Below are 15,543 nucleotides of genomic sequence, written 5' to 3'. Positions count from 1 at the left end.
CTTGATGACTTTAAAAAACTTTCGACCAGTAACCCCCAAGGGCCGGGTCATCAGTAAAAAGATGAGCCGGGTCTTGATGCTGTATAATTTTGTCTGAATTTTTTTTATACATTAGCCCCCAAGTGTCAGGGATATTGCTTGCAATAGTTCTGAGACTTGCCCCTTATCATGTGCTTCAACAAGAATCTTTTATCCAGACTGAATCAGCACTTGGCGACTTGATGAAAAGCTTATCTGATCAGCAGGATGCCCGAGCCAAATTGGAGGAGAAGTATCAACTGGTCTTAGCTGAGATGGAAAAACTAAAAGCCGATTTAAAAAGGGCTCAAGCTGACCAAGATGCTTCAACAAAGCGAGCAGAGAAAGCTGAAGCCAAGCTGGCTACTGTGTAACAAGAGTTGTCCGGTTTGAAACGTCATATCTCAAACATGGCGCAAGCCGTCTTTGGTAAAATACTAACCCTTGACCTTTTTAAACAAATAACTCTTATCTTGAGTCGCTGATTATCATTACCCCTTGTACAGGTCCGAGAGCCGCCAACCTTCAGGATGATTGCGTGCTGACGCTGAAGGCGATTTACATGCTGACAGAGCAGCTATATACCGGCAGTGTACTGACTATGAAAGAAGTGATGGGCGCCAAGGAGCCTATAACCTCCATAAAGAAGATGCTTGGGTGCCTATCCACGCTTCCTCCCCAGATTGGCGAGTTGACTCGGTCAGCCGCCCGGAAGGGAGTGCTGACTACATTAAGTCGCTGCTTAGCATATGCTCCAAAGATCAACCCAGAAGAAGTAGCACCGTGCTTTCCCCAACTCAAGGATGACGGGTTAGAATTCGCCGAAGAGGACTACCAGCGTGTCGTCAAGGACTCCCGTCTGGCGGCGACTCAACTTGCTGCAAGTCTGGACTTATCAAAGTACCAGGCTGCCTATGATAGTAAGAACAAGAAGGTCAACCCGCCAACCTTTGTGACGACCAACTTAACTCCACGGCGACCCAAGAACCCTTTTGAGTTGGACGCAGATCTTTCATCAATCCTGACCGATGAAGATGACTTTGCCGCTCTGGCCAAGTGTAACTGGGTACTGGGCGACTTGCAGATTGAGGTTGGCCAAAGCTCACAACAAACTGATCCAAGGGCGTCAGCAGAATAAACTTCATTGAATTGGCCATAAGAGCCATGTAATAGGTCTCCTTTAGGAATCGGTACTGCTTTTGTGATACCTTTAAAAAGAATCCTTATGTCGCCCTTAAGGCGATTTGAAATACTTGATCCGCCGTTTGAAGCTTCTTTATGATGCTTAATCCGCCATGGATAAAGTGATTTTGATCATCAACTTGTTCTAAGCTTGAAAAACATATGTGAAATCATCTTAATTAAAAATAAGTGATAACAAATTGCAGCCGTACCAAAATATTTCGAGATGAATCAGAAAAAAGTCTGGAAAACCTTGTGGCAGTGCCAGTAAGGTAAAAAAACAAAAAAAACAGCAATTTCGTCGGCTCATAAGGTCGCGACAGGATGGGGCGAGTCAAAAAGCTCAAGCGCCACCCAAGATAATGATTTCGTCGGCTCGTAAGGTCGCGACAGGATGGGGCGAGTCAAAAAGCTCAAGCGCCACCCAAGATAATGATTTCGTCGGCTCATAAGGTCGCGACAGGATGGGGCGAGTTAGAAAGCTCAAGCGCCACCCTAGATAATGATTTCGTCGGCTCATAAGGTCGCGATAGGATGGGGCGAGTCAGAAAGCTCAAGCGCCACCCTAGATAATGATTTCGTCGGCTCATAAGATCGCCACAGGATGGGGCGAGTCAGAAAGCTCAAGCACCACCCAAGATATTGATTTTGTCGGCTCATAAGGTCGCGAGAGGATGGGGCGAGTCAGAAAGCTCAAGCGCCACCCTAGATAATGATTTCATCGGCTCATAAGGCCGTGACAGGATGGGGCGAGTCAGAATGCTCAACCGCCACCCAAGATATTGATTTCATCGGCTCATAAGGTCGCGACAGGATGGGGCGAGTCAGAAAGCTCAAGCGCCACCCAAGATATTTATTTCGTCGGCTCATAAGGATAACAAAATTGATCTCAATGAGGAAACCCCCAAGTCGGGAAGCGTTTTAATTTTATTGCTTCATAATAAGAACCAAAAGACTTACAAAATGCAGAGCTTAAAAGCTCAAGTGTAATAAGGCTGCAAGTGGGCAATATTCCGGGGGCGAGTTGACTCAGCCTCCGTGGTTGGCCGGTTAGGCCGGAGATCCACCAGATAGTAAGAGCCGTTGTGAAGATTTTTGCTGACGATGAACGGTCCTTCCCATGGCGGTGACAACTTATGCATGCCAGCACGATCCTGTATAAACCGAAGAACTAAGTCGGCTTCCTGAAAGGTTCGGCTCTTAACCCGACGGTTGTGATAACGCCGTAGATCCTGCTGATAGATGGCCGAACGGGCCGCAGCCAAGTCACGTGCCTCCTCTAAGGCGTCCAAGGAGTCTTGACATGCCAGTCCGTTGTCTTGCTCCACATATGCGGCGACTCGAGGCGAGTCATACCTTATGTCAGTAGGAAGAACAACTTCTGCTCCGTAGACCAGAAAGAAAGGGGTAAAACCCGTGGACCGGTTCGGGGTGGTCCGGATGCTCCATAGCACTGAAGGCAATTCTTCGACCCAGCATCCCGGGGTTTTCTCCAAGGGAACCATGAGTCGGGGCTTGATTCCTCGTAAAACCTCCTGATTCGCCCGTTCCGCCTGCCCATTAGATTGTGGGTGAGCAACCGCAGAAACATCAAGCCGGATATGCTCTCGACGGCAAAACTCCTGCATCGCCCCTTGGGATAGGTTAGTGCCATTATCAGTAATGATACTGTGTGGATATCCAAACCGGAAGATCAACTTCTTCAAGAACTTGACCGCTGTCTCCGCATCGCAAGTTCCAATAGGTTCTGCCTCAACCCACTTGGTGAACTTATCAACCGCCACCAGCAAATGGGTTTTATTGTTGGATGACATTTTAATGGGGCCAACCATGTCTAACCCCCAGACCGCGAAAGGCCAAGTGATGGGAATCATTCTTAGTTCTTGAGCTGGCACATGAGCCTGTCGTCCATAACGCTGGCATCCCTCGCACCGACGAACTATCTCTTCTGCATCTGCATGAGCCATCAACCAAAAGAAACCATGACGGAATGCCTTTGACACCAAAGAGCATGACCCGGCGTGATGCCCACAGTCCCCGGAATGAATGTCATTTAGGATTATGCATCCTTCTTCGGAGGAAACACATCGTTGAAAAACTATAGAGGCGCTCCGCTTATATAATTCGCCATTGATGATCACCATGGATTTGCTCCGCCGAACGATTTGATGGGCTGAAACTTCGTCTGTTCGTAACTCGCCCCGGGCGAGATAAGACGATAGGGAAGAACCCAATCCGGCGTGACATGGAGAGCCGCCACGAACTGAGACTCAGGATCCGGTATTTCCAACTCCTCCTCCGATGGTAAACTCACGGATGGATTATGCAAAATATCCAGAAAAACATTGGGGGGAACCGGCTTTCGCTGGGAACCAAGACGTGAAAGGGCGTCAGCTGCCTCGTTGAGGCGCCGATCAATGTGGTCAACCTGATAGCCATGAAAATGACCCGCCACGTCAGACACAGCTCTTCTGTAAGCCGCCATCACGGGGTCTCGAGAATCCCAGGTACCTGAAACTTGCTGTGCCACCAGATCAGAGTCGCCAAAACATTTGACTCGCGTCAGGTTCATCTCCTTGGCGAGTCGCAAGCCGTGAAGCAAAGCTTCATATTCCGCAGCATTGTTAGTGCACGGAAACATGAGTCGGAGGACATAACAGAATTTATCTCCTTGAGGGGATACCAGTACCACACCAGCCCCCGAGCCTTCCAGCTGTCTGGATCCATCAAAATAAATAGTCCAGTATGTAAGATCAGGCCTGTCCTCCGGGGCCTGCAACTCCGTCCAGTCATTGACAAAATCAACTAAGGCTTGAGACTTGATGGCTGTGCGAGGGGTGTATCGTACGTGATGCGACCCAAGTTCAATCGCCCACTTGGCAATCCGCCCTGTTGCCTCCCGATTCTGGATGATGTCCCCGAGGGGGGCGAAACTAACCACTGTGATAGGATGTTCTTGGAAATAATGCTTAAGTTTCCAACTCACCATAAACACCCCATACACTAACTTCTGCCAATGTGGGTACCGTTGCTTGGAAAGGGTTAGCACTTCGCTGATAAAATACATCGGGCGTTGCACTGGGTACTCCTTCCCTTCCTCCTTTCTTTCAACGACCACCGCCACACTTACTGCTTTGGAGTTTGCCGCAATATACAGAAGCATGGGTTCTTTCTCAGTCCGGGCGGCCAAGACCGGCGGGTTGACCAGTTTCCGTTTCAAGGCTTCGAACGCTTCGTCTGCTTCATTTGTCCAAACAAAATGGTCAGATTTCTTTAGTAATTGATAAAGGGGAATCGCCTTTTCTCCTAGGCGGCTTACGAAGCGACTTAGAGCCGCAATGCGACCCGCCATTCGTTGAACTTGATTAACATTTTCCAAGGGATGTAACTGCTTCGATTTTGTCCGGGTTAGCTTCAATGCCACGCTCAGACACCAGGAAGCCCAACAATTTCCCTGCAGGAACACCAAAAACACACTTGGTGGGATTCAGCCTCATCTGATACACCCGCAGATTATCGAAAGTTTCCTTGAGATCCTCCAGTAGCGTCTCCCCCTGGCGGGTTTTGATCACAATATCGTCGACATAGGCGTGGACGTTGCGCCCGATTTGGCTGCGGAGGCAATTCTGGATGCAGCGCTGATAAGTCGCCCCCGCACTCTTGAGCCCAAACGGCATGGACACATAGCAAAAAGCCCCAAAGGGGGTTAAAAAAGCTGTTTTCTCTTGATCCTCCACAGCCATCTTGATCTGGTGATATCCAGAGTAGGCGTCCAAAAAGCACAAACGTTCGCATCTCGCCACCGAGTCAATGATCTGGTCGATGCGGGGAAGAGCGAAAGGGTCTTTCGGACAAGCTCTGTTGAGGTCCATGTAATCAATGCACATACGGAAGGTACCATTCTTCTTGAGTACCAAAACCGGGTTAGCCAGCCATTTAGGGTGGAAAACTTCCACGATGAATCCGGCGGCTAAGAGACGGGCAACCTCTTCCCCGATTGCCTTGCGTTGCTCCTCGTTAAACCTACGAAGATACTGCTGGATAGGTTTTGCCTTTGGGTCAACATTAAGATGGTGCTCAGCGAATTCTCTCGGCACACCAGGCATGTCAGAAGGTTTCCATGCGAAGATGTCCCAATTCTCGCGGATGAATTCGATGAGCGCGCTTTCCTATTTGGGATCCTGACCCGTCCCAATGGTGAACTGCTTGGATGAATCGCCGGGAACGAAATCGACTGTTTTAGTGTCATCCGTTGGTTTGAACTTGAGGGGCGACTCAACATCTGGTGTTGGCTTCTTTAGGGGTGACATGTCCGCCGGGTCAACATTGGCCCGATGATGTTTGAGCTTCTCTGCAGCGCAGGCGACTTCCGCATAAGCCGCGTCCCCTTCTTCACATTCCTTTGCAATCCTTCTATCACCATCAAGTGTGATGGGTCCCTTAGGACCAGGCAGTTTGAGCTTAAGGTAAACATAGCATGGGCGAGCCATGAACCGGGCATAAGCCGGTCGCCCAAATAGTGCATGATAGGGGCTTTTCAATTTGACCACCTCAAACATCAGCGACTCGGACCTGTAGTTATGTGCCGTTCCAAATGCAACTGTGAGTCTGACTCGGCCTATGGGGTACGCCGACTTGCCCGGGACGATTCCGTGGAAAACCGTGGTTGAAGGCATCAAGTCCTTTTCCCATAGGTTCATCCTTTGGAAAGTGTCAAAATACAAGATGTTAATGCTGCTGCCACCATCCATTAGCACTTTGGACAGGGTGTACCCCCCAACTTGGGGAGCTACGACCAACGCTAAGTCGCCAGGATTGTCAACTCTTGGCGGGTGATCCTCCCTACTCCATGATATGGTTTGTTCAGACCAATGGAGGTACCTGGGAAGGGCCGGCTCAGACACACTGTACGCCCGGTGACTCACCTTCTTATCACGTCTGCAAGCATTGGTGGTGAAAACGTGATACTGCCCATTGCTTAACTGTTTGGGGTTGTCGCAAAAGCCCACGTTGTCATCCTGACCCTACGAAGCCACCTGTGGGGGCGGCTGCTGAAAGGCTCCTGGCGGGTTATACCGCCGCTGGTGATGCACCGGATACTGGCCTCTGCTCGGCTACGAGCCTCCCTGAGCCCTCGGTTCGGGAAAACCGCCAAAGGGGTTCTGTCGTTGGTTGGGTGCAGCAAACTGCTCCTGCCGTTGGTCCGGGTCATCATTTTGGCTTTTCTTGATCGCCTCCGCCCGAAACTCCCGCATCACGAATCAATTCTCCCAGGAGTGAGTCGCCGGTCCGTCTGCCGTGGCATGATGCGGGCAAGGGCCCTTGAGTAACTCTTCATAGTTACGCGGCTTCTTACCACTATATCCCCTGTTTTTCTTCTGGCGTTGGTTGCCACTTTTGGTGTTGGTATTGGCGACTAAATCCGAAGGTTCCTCTTGCTGCCTTTTCTTGCCATTGGCTCCTTGATTGTGGCGGTTACGTCCCTGGAACCGGGTATGATTTTTGGATGACTCGCCCTTCTTGGGCGAATTAGCTTTACCGTCCTCACCGGGATCTTTGGTGTCATCCGCTTCAACATACTTAGTGAGGGTATCCATCAGCTCCCCCATGTCTTGGACCTTTCGCTTGAGTCGCCCCAATTTTTGCACCAGGGGTTCGTAATGGCAATTCTGCTCGAGGATCAACACAGCCTGAGCCGCCGTAATACCGTCTGATGAATGGATAATTTCCGCAACCCGCCATGACCAATGGTGGGCCGACTCATCGGGGCGCTGAACGCAGTGCTGTAGATCGACGATCGTCATTGGACGTTGAAGCGCTCTTTCAATTCAGCCCAGGTCTGGACGGAGTTGGGGGGTAAGTTTTTTAACCAAGTACGTGCTGACCCCTCGAGCATCATCGTGAAGTATCTGGCACAAACTGCCTCGTTTACGTCGAGCATGTCCATGGCGATTTCATAACTCTCGACCCATGATGCCGGCTCAAGGTCCGGGATGAGATCACGGGACAGGTCGTGATGAGACCGCAAGACAGATCGTGATGGGATCGCGAGAAGGATTGCGATTTGGATCACAAAGATGTTCGACTACATCAACCGCGTTATATACGCTTCGGCTTAGCGATCTACAAGGGTATGTAGATACAATCTCTCCTCACATAGATGGTCATCACCATGGATAGATCATATGTGTGCGTAGGAAAATTATTGTTTCCCATGCGACATTGACCAACAATTAAAACCTTGAAAATGAATATAAAATAATCTATAAGTCACATGAAAATAATTTATATACGAAAGTTGCTCAGAAAAATACAACGAATCCGAATACGTTGTCCTTTCATCTGTCACATGCTCCTAGCATGATGAACATGGAAATTTTGGCATCAGTATCACCTGTGTGGTAGTAGCCTAAGACTCAAAAAATATTGTGAGATATTTTCCCGCTCCGTCCATGACGTGTAGTACTGCGTTAGCTCATCCCTAGCACTGCCTATTGCGATGTCATGCGTCGTGATGCATCTTCTTGCTTTTATTTATTGCCACCCTCTTCTCGCCGATAGACGCCGAAGCTCACGCTGTTGCTGGGTACGACCACCCCCTAACAACGAACCTTTTGCAGCAGACCAATAGGGCAAGCAAACCCCCTTGATCATCCCTAGATCGCCCATTCTTTCTCCCTCATGCTTGCATTAGATTTTTCTACTCTTGTAGATAGCTCATATTCTGATGCATAGCCTGTTTTTGTTAAACTGCTATTGTACCCTACTGCATATTAAATGCTTAGTATATGTTGATTAGTGATCCATAGTGACCCCACTTAGCCCGAGTTGCCCCTTGGTAGAGCATATTTCTCCATATGTGGTTTCGATAATTGATGACAATCCATATGGACTAATGGTTGCCTTAAGTTATATTCAAAGGATTTGTCCATAGGCACTTCTTGAAGTCCATCTGTTGGTTTCAATGAGTTTATACGACGACCAAGGTGGTATTCAAAGTATTATCCAAAGATTGGTCACAAAGACACAAGGTTGATCAAGACTAAGCAGAGAGTAAGTCAAGATGATCAACACACAAAGTGTACAAGATGTACCGAGAGGGATCAAGTGATCCCATGGTATGATAAGCATTGTCCATAACACTTTTGTGTACTAACCCGTGGTCTTCGTAAGAGTTTTATGTGGGGTTAGGTGTGTTTCCATGGGTTTTCATCAAAAGGAAGATCTCATTCAACCTATGAAGGATGACATCAAGTGGTGGTCGTCATCAAGATTGCCATGTGCAAGTCCAAGTGGAGCATCACGAAGATATCACGCTTGAAGCTTGCCGTCCATTATGGTGGCAATGGACTTGTGAAGATGTGATGAAGAGTGGCTCGCCCATAGTGAGCATGGGGGAGAAATCAACTAGTCTTCATCAAACCAACGCAATCAAGATAGGTGGTCCATCTTGAGGAAGCCAAGATCATCGTCATCTAGCTCAAGATGACTAGGTGCAAGGTATATGTTTTCCCTTGATAGGTTTTTCTATTGTAAGATAGTTTGTCGTACTATCCAGGGGGGCTCTCAAGTGAGTAGCTTGATCGTATCGGTCATTGAGAGCTCAAAACATTTGCATCCTTGCATCATATCTTGGTTCTTGTTTGGTGTTTCTCTTTGTGAGTCTTAGAGCTTATGGTCATCTTCATGACAAGCTCGAGTTCATCGAAAACGGAGTGCATATGCATCTTCTATGATGTTTTCGATGTTGGAAATTTTTGCCGGTTCTTCATTCATAAATGTCTCACATCTCTATATCATTGGCATTTTCATAACTGCATGTTCTTAAGATTTCATTGTTTGGATAGCTCTTTTCGTCCTGAATCCAACAAGCTTGAGTTTCCTCGTTTTGGAACTCGTATGCAAAAGTTATGGCAGTTTCAGTGGCCAGCAGTAGTACCGCAGGTGCGAGCGGTAGTACCGCTCTTGGAGCGGTAGTAGTTTTTTACTACCGCTCTCTGGCGGAAGTATCGTCCGGTACTACCGTGCCGTCGGACTTCTGCACAACCGCAACCTCAGCGGTGGTAGGCACGAAAGTAATTTTGTACTACCGTGGTTGGTGAACCTAGCAGCGGTAGTACCGCTCTGTTCGGGCTGTGAGTGGGGGCAACAGTTGGATTCTTTCCCCCACTATATAAAGGGGGTCTTCTTCCCCATCGGATCTCATCCATCCGTTGAGCTCATGTTCTTCCCCCATTGTTGACCTTCATAGAGCTTGCTAACTCTCAATCCCTCCAATGATTCTTGCTAGTTCTTGAGGGAAAAGATAGAGGAGATCTTGATCCACATCTCCACCAATCACTTTCTCCTCTATGTGAGGGGAACCCCTTGGATCTTGATCTTGGAGTTCTTTGTGAGCTCCTTGTTCTTCCTCTCATATTTCTCCATAGCTTTTGTTGTTGTGGAGGGATTTGAGTGTGATGGACTTACCACTTCGTGTGTTCTTGCCATTGCATTAGTTGCATTGGTTTGAGTTCTCCATGGTGATACGTGGAAGTGAGAAGTTGAGAAGCTTATTACCCTTGGGTACTTGTGTGACAGCCCGAGACCAACGCTCCAGAAGATTGCCCTTTTATTCCGTTGTCGCCGTGTGATTATTTTAATTGTCGCATCATCATTGCATCATGCGCATCATCTGCATTGCATAGGCACTCCGTTGCCGGCAGTTTTCAAAATTTGCATCCATTATTAGTTGTCGGTTCTCCCGTTCTCGTCGTTGTCCGTGTTGAGCCCCACCACACACGCACGCGCCCGCGGCATCGTCAAAACCTTGTTTTCGAAAGTGTGTATAAAAATTTCTCTGATTGGGTTGAAACTTGGCGTGCAGTCTTATTTTAATATAGGTAGGCCGCCTGCCAATTTTCGTCGCAATCGGAGTCCGTCTGGTACCCGAACGGTCGACCGCACCAGCACCGTCTTCGGTTATTCGTCGGACGTGTTTTGGTGTTTTAAATCGCGTTGCCGCGCCGCACCATTTCCCTCTCATCCCCACCTAGCCACTCTACACAGCCACTTAGTCGTCCCCGCGTGCGAGACCGTTTGATTCCGATCACGCGATTGAATCCGGGGAGAAAAACTGCTAAACCTAGCCCCCTTCCCTATTTAAACAGCTTCCCGTGCCTAATTAGGACGCCCAAACCCCTCTACCTCGATTTCCGCACCAACCCTAGCCTTCTCTCTCCTCCCCCTGCAACAGCCTCTCTCTCCTCGCTCCAGGCCCGCTCGGGCCTGGATCAGGCCCTCTCGGGCCCATCTGGGGCGCCGCCGCTCGACCTGGCCCGAGCCAGCCACCGCCGGATCGCGCCGCCCTGCCCCGCCGCCATGCGTCTCCACGCCGGATCCCGGAGCTGCCGGATCTCATGCTGCAGGAGCCCTGCTGCCGCCTCACCCGCCGCCGCCATGGAGTTGTGCCTCCCAAGCAGCGCCTCCCTGTCTCCCCTCGCCCTAGCACCGCCGTCGTCTGCCGCCGCACCCCTGCCGGCCGGATCCGGCCAGATCTGGTCCGGCGGGAACCATCTCGAGCGACCCCGCCCCTCGCCCGCTCGCCGGAGCCCCTGGCCGCCACCGATCAAGCCGTTGTGGCCTGCTGGCCTCGCTCGAGCAGGAGGAGCACGACGAGGCAACGATCCCGCTTGCGTCGCCCGCGTTGACCGCGCCGCCGCACCTTGGGCTCCCTCGTGCGCTTGTGCCGCGCGAGCCGCCGCCTCGTCCGGCTAGCTTGCCCCTCCTCTGGCCCAGCTGGCCTCTCCCGTCGCCCGACCGAGTCGCCGAGCCACATCCAAGCCACATCCAACCCGAGGTGAGCTCGCGCCCCTATTCTCCGCCCCGGCGAGTTTTAAGTATGTTGCGCCATTGTTCTGTGTTGGCCAATTAGTCATATTTGGCCCGTGTAGGATTTTATTATTTTCTGCAAATTATTATTTTCACGAAATGTTAGATATTAAAATGCCCGTAGATTTCGAACCGTGTGTCAGATCGCGATGTGTTATATATGTAACTCGTATAAAATTTCGCGCAGATTATTATTTTACAACTTGCATGCATGTTTGAAGTAGTTTGAGTCGCTGTTTGCCTAGATTTGCATGCTGTCCTAATATGTTAGAAATCCCGTATTTGTTTTTGCGCATGTCCGGATTGTTCAAATCCCGTAGTTTAAATGTTCATGTTGTTTGTGCCCATTTGCCATCTATTTTAGAGTAGTTGTTTGCATTTTTGCATGTAGGAGTTATCATTGGTTTGCTATGACATGTTTAGGACATAATCTCGCATATACGTGTGGCGTTATTTTTATTTTTTCAATCCCACATATTATATATGTTTTCGGGGTAGAAAAATCCATAGAATTTAACTATGCATTTAGTTTTAGCTTTTGAGCAAGTTAGTGCACGTGATATTTTGCCATGTTGCCCTTTTGTTTATTTTGTGGGATTTATTCCGTGCATGATATGAATGAGTTGTCAACTAGAGATATGCCCTTGGATATGCAGGCTAGCCTCTGGTAATTTTGGTTGCAATACAAATCCATGTTTAGGTCTTGTTTGCTTGTTGTCAACATGCTAGAAAATAGTGCTGATTTGGAGATGCTGAAATATTTCTAAGTCTGAAATCTGTTATATTTTGTTGCTGTGTTGCCATGAGTCTGAAATCTGAAATATTTATAAGTCTGAAGTCTGAAATCTGAAATATTTCTAAATCTGAAGTCTGAAACTGTGTGTGAGATGCCATTTTGTGAGTTCTTTTTCTAGTGATCCATGCTTCCATGCTAGATGTTATTAATAGGGTGTTGTAGTGCATCTTGCCCTATACTGTGTCATGTCTTGTTTGAGAATTTTGGATATATGTAGCTTGTTGTTTTGGGGTGTAGAAAATGCCATGTTGCTGTTTTGGGCAGATTGTAGCTATTTCTTGTGTAGCTTGTATTTGTTGAACCGTTGCTCCGTTTTGATCGTGTCTTATATGAAACTTGATTAGAAACTCGTGTAGGTTCATATTACTTTTCTGTTTGTATGTTTAGGAATGCTTGTGACTGTCTTTGCACACATATTGCATTCATGCCATCATATCTTGCGGTGATCATATCTTTTGAACCGTCGCTCCGTTGGAGATGTTCTGTATGTGTAAATTGATTGGAAAGACGCGTAGAATCACGTGAACCACTTTATTTTTCTATTTAACAAATATTAAAACATGTTAGTTCAGATCTGGACATAATTACAAATTAATGTATGAGGTAATCTCGGAGATGCTATATGTCGTTTCCGACCTCATTTAAAATGCCTAGATAGGTAGATTAACTACGCTTCACCTCTTGCCATGTTTAACCACATTTAATATTGTCGTGTAAATAATCGGGATGGAAATAAATAATTCGTATGTGGAGTTTCGTCAATATGCAACTCGTGGCATATTGAACTTCACTTAGTATATAGTGTTTGATTGTTGTGAATTGCCATGCCATGTCTTTCATATATTCAACTGTTCATGCATCATATGTGTTGTGCATCGTGTGGTGAATATCATGTGTTGATTCTTGTTGCCGGTTTGCTTCGTCTCGATAGAGTTCCGCAAGAATGTTGGAAAGTGAGGACTCGTTCGACTACATCGCTTCGTCTGCTTCACGGAGTCGTTCTTCTTCCAAGCGGGATCTCAGTCAAGATGACCGTTTCCCTAGATATCATTACTATCAATGCCATGCTAGTTGTATCATTTCTAACGCTATGTCTCCTTGCCTACCACCTGTTAAACATCAACCTCTCAACATTGCCATGAAAGCCTTCAACCTGTTCACAACCTAGCAAACCACTGATTGGCTATGTTACCGCTTGCTTAACCATGTGTTAGCGTTGCTAGTTGCGGGTGCAGTTGCTTCCATGTGATAACATGGGTTCCTTGTTATATCACCCTATTAAATGCTATTTAATTTAATGCACCTATATACTTGGTAAATGGTGGAAGGCTCTGCCTTTCTAGCCTCATGTTTTGTTCCACCTTTGCCCCCTTAGTTTCGGCTACCTGTGTTATGTTCCATAATTGAGCGCTCCTAACACGATCGGGGTTGTTATGGGGACCCCCATGATAATTCGTCTTAGATTAAAACTGGTCTCGCAAGGCCCAACTTTAGTACTACATTTGCCTAATAACCTAATAAAATTGCATAGGGATTTTCTGGACCCCGAGGAAATTAATCAACCCCCGGGCCAGTGCTCCCCATGAGTGTTGGTCCAACCTGTCAACCACCGGTGTCTACCAGGGGCAACTCTGTGTTTGGCCTACCGAAAGTTTGGACAATCCGTCGTGTCCTGAGAACGAGATACGCGGCTCCTATCGGGATCGTCGACACGTCGGGGGGCCTTGATGGATTAATTTTACCTTTGACGAATGTCTTGTGCATCGGGATTCTGGTGATGCTTTGGGTAATCTCAGAGTTGAGGTTTTCCATTAAGGAATCCGACGAGATCGCGAGTTTCGTGATCGAGGATTTCTATGCAGCTTGTGGTAATTTGTGATGGACTAGTTGGAGCAACCTTACAGGGTTAAATCTTTTGGAAAGCCGTGCTCGCGGTTATGTGGCAACGTGGAAACTTTGCTTAACATCCGGTTCTAGATAACTTGAAGTTAACTTAATTAAAACTTGCCAATTGAGTGCGTAACCGTGATTGTCTCTTTCGTGAGCTCCTTCTCCGATCGAGGACACGGTGGGGTTATGTTTGACGTAAGTAGGTGTTCAGGATCATTCATTTGATCACCAGTAGTTCACGTCCTCTATGCGTAGATCACCCCCCTCTTATTCTTGTACTCGTAAGTTAACCACCTCATATAAATGCATAGCCGCTTGCTGCAGCCTCACCACTTAACCATACCTCACCTATTAAGCTTTGCTAGTGTTGAATCATTTGGGAATGAGATTCTTGAGTCCCCTGTGGCTCACAGATTACTACAACACAAGTTGTAGGTACATGTAAGGATATTAAGACGTGAACGCGAAGATTGTTCATTTGGAGTTTCTTCTTCTTCCTCTTCATCGATCTAGGATGGGTTCCAGGGCGGCAGCCTGGGATAGCAAGGATGGACGTCGTTCTTTTCTCATTTGTTTTCGTCTATAGTCGGACCCTGCGCTTCTTCGTGATATTTATGTATTGTACTGATGTGACTCTGATGTAGCTTGTGGCGAGTGTAAGCCAATTCCATATACTCTTCTCTTCAGTACATGTACTTGTAACGATATCCATTCTTGCGAAACGACGAGATGCGCTGCTATCCCTATCATGGCCCTCACGCGAAAATAAGGATAGGGTCGCATCTTGGGCGTTACAAGTTGGTATCAGAGTAGTACCGACCTAGGAGCCCCCTTGGTTGACCGAACTTGGCCGATTCGAGTCTAGTGAAAAACTGCTTTGAGTCTAGTTATATATCGGAGAGTAGAATTCTTTTTTCTTGTCTTCTATGCTCTGGCGAGGAATCTTGACGTAATAATTTTAATTCTACTCCTCTTCTCACTCAAAAAATTTTAGGATCATGCGGATATTTTTGGAATCTATATGATGTCGATGTGACGGAGTTCTGTCTTGGTGCCTCCTCTCTGACTTGATTTCTTCCGGGGAGTTGAGCTCCAGGGGATTCTCGAGCATATCATTATCATTTAGATTTCTTAGTATGTTAGGACGAAGGATGTTCGAAATTGCTTGAATACTAGTAGTGGTGTGATGACCCACAAGCGTATGGGATCGCAGCAGTTTTCGAGGGTAGAGTATTCAACCCAAATTTATTGATTCGCTCACAAGGGGAAGCTAAAAAATATTCTCAAGTATTAGCAGCTGAATGTGTGAGATTCAACAACACCTGAAAGATTAGTGTCTGCAAGCAAAGTATCATTAGCAAGGTAGTACGATAGCAACGGAGCCAGAAAAAGCCTTGTTGACGGGATGTTAGTGCCGCTTACCTAGCCTCGGCAATGATGCCAACAAAGTCTTGCAACAAGTAACATCGGAGTAGTAAGGAACAGTAGTAGCAGCATCAGCAAAGTGACAAGTAACAGCAGTAGTGACAATAGCAGCAAAGTGGCCCAATCCCTTTTGTAGCAAGGGACAATCCTAAGCAAAGTAACGTAGCGAGGACCAGTAGTAAAAGACTCGTAGGCGGTGGATCAATGATGGATGAGTATTACGGATGTGATTCATCGTGTAACAGCTATAACACAGAGAGATATGTAACTAGCTCCCGTTCGTCAATCTAATGTAGGCATGTATTCCGTATGTATTCATACGTGCTTAGGGAAAAGAACTTGCATGACATCTATTGTCCATC

Source organism: Hordeum vulgare, chromosome 7H (genome assembly GCF_904849725.1).
Source record: "Hordeum vulgare subsp. vulgare chromosome 7H, MorexV3_pseudomolecules_assembly, whole genome shotgun sequence".
NCBI lineage: Eukaryota > Viridiplantae > Streptophyta > Magnoliopsida > Poales > Poaceae > Hordeum > Hordeum vulgare.
Note: the sequence above shows the minus strand (reverse complement) of the source record.